A 1,504-nucleotide genomic window follows, 5' to 3' on the forward strand; every position below is an offset into this window, starting at 1 on the left:
TATTCATCTTGACACTGAAACAGGTTTAGGCAGTGAAGTTGACACGCCTTAAATAAATAAGTGGAATTAATTCCCCAGCCTTTGAAACAATAGCTGCATGCATGCAGCAGAGAGAAACGCTCTATTGTTCCCCGCGCTGCCTGATACTGATATTTGTGTTTTTCTGCACTGCTTCCTCGGGGGCCTGCTTGATCCACTTCAGATTCATCCCCTGTTTTATTAGAGGTTGAAAAAGGTTCAGGACCTGGTTGTACCACAGCTCTCACCGACAGCTAAGGAACCAGTTTGGCGTCTGGTTTATCTGTTGTTTTACTGCTGACCTTCAAATCAACTTTAACCCCTGACCCCTGGAGGCATCTATCATGACAAGAGGCTGTTTAACACAAATGGTGCCCATTTATAGGGGAAGAGACTCAGAAGATTTCCTTTTTTTTTTTTTTTATGAAGAATTTAGTTTCTCGCCCCTCTTTTCTCAGTCACCACAGGTGAAATGCCTCTTAGCAGCTGGCTTACAAAATAATCTGAAGGGAGGCCTTAATGAGCAGAAGCACCCTCAGCTGGAGATAAATATATGCAAATGAGATGCACAAACAAAGGAGCCTGGACAGAGAAATATCTGCAATTCCAGCAAAATGCTGCCTGCAGCCCGAAGATGAACAGCTTTGATAAAATGGTAACAAAAAGCACCTTTTTATCCTCCAGCGTGTTTTACATTGCAATAGACCACTGTCGTCGCAGGCCAGTGGAGCATGCCGGCTTTGCTGCGCTGGTCCAGCAAACTGTTTAAACATTTGTTTTAAGGCATTCACGAGATACAATCAATGGGCTGCGTCTTTGTTGTTGTTTTGGTTTTTGTTTTGTTTTTCTGACTGAATTTCAGACGTCTCTATAGTTCTGTTACCTGTTGGTCTTTTTGCGGTTTGGTGCCACTGTATCCAGAGCAAGCACAGATTTTGGTGACTGGTTTCTTCCACTAGTTACAATGATTCTTTTTCTAATTTTTTTTTTCTTCTGTTTCAAGGGAGCAAGATTTCAAGTTAATAATAGTAAGAACCGGCTTGGAGCAGCACCCAAACAACTAGCTTTAATGACGGCAATCAAGTGTGCAGAGCTTCAGAGGCAGCCACGTAACGTGCTGATTTTAATAAGCTTTAAAAAGGCAATCTCTAACTTTTAAAAGTCTCTTTTTAATTTAATCGTCCTTGCTTCACATGATTCCAAAGCAAACAGAATCATTAAAATATGTTTTCAATATGTATCCTCGGTGTTATTTGATGGTGTTTTAAATTAACGTCGTGTTTGTAAAATATTGATTTGGTGAGCTTTAAAAAAAAAAACGGCAAGGCTGATATCATCAACCTACTGGGGGTTAAACAACATTTTTGTCTAAAGATGAACAAAGCTTGGGGCCTCAAGACCTTACCAGAAGGAGGCTGGGCTTTGCCTCCTGTAAATGACTGCTTGTAAGCCTGTGCGTTTTGTTGAGTCAAAAACAGCTCAGGTG

The sequence above is a fragment of the Rattus rattus genome, chromosome 11 (assembly GCF_011064425.1).
Source record: "Rattus rattus isolate New Zealand chromosome 11, Rrattus_CSIRO_v1, whole genome shotgun sequence".
Classification (NCBI taxonomy): domain Eukaryota; kingdom Metazoa; phylum Chordata; class Mammalia; order Rodentia; family Muridae; genus Rattus; species Rattus rattus.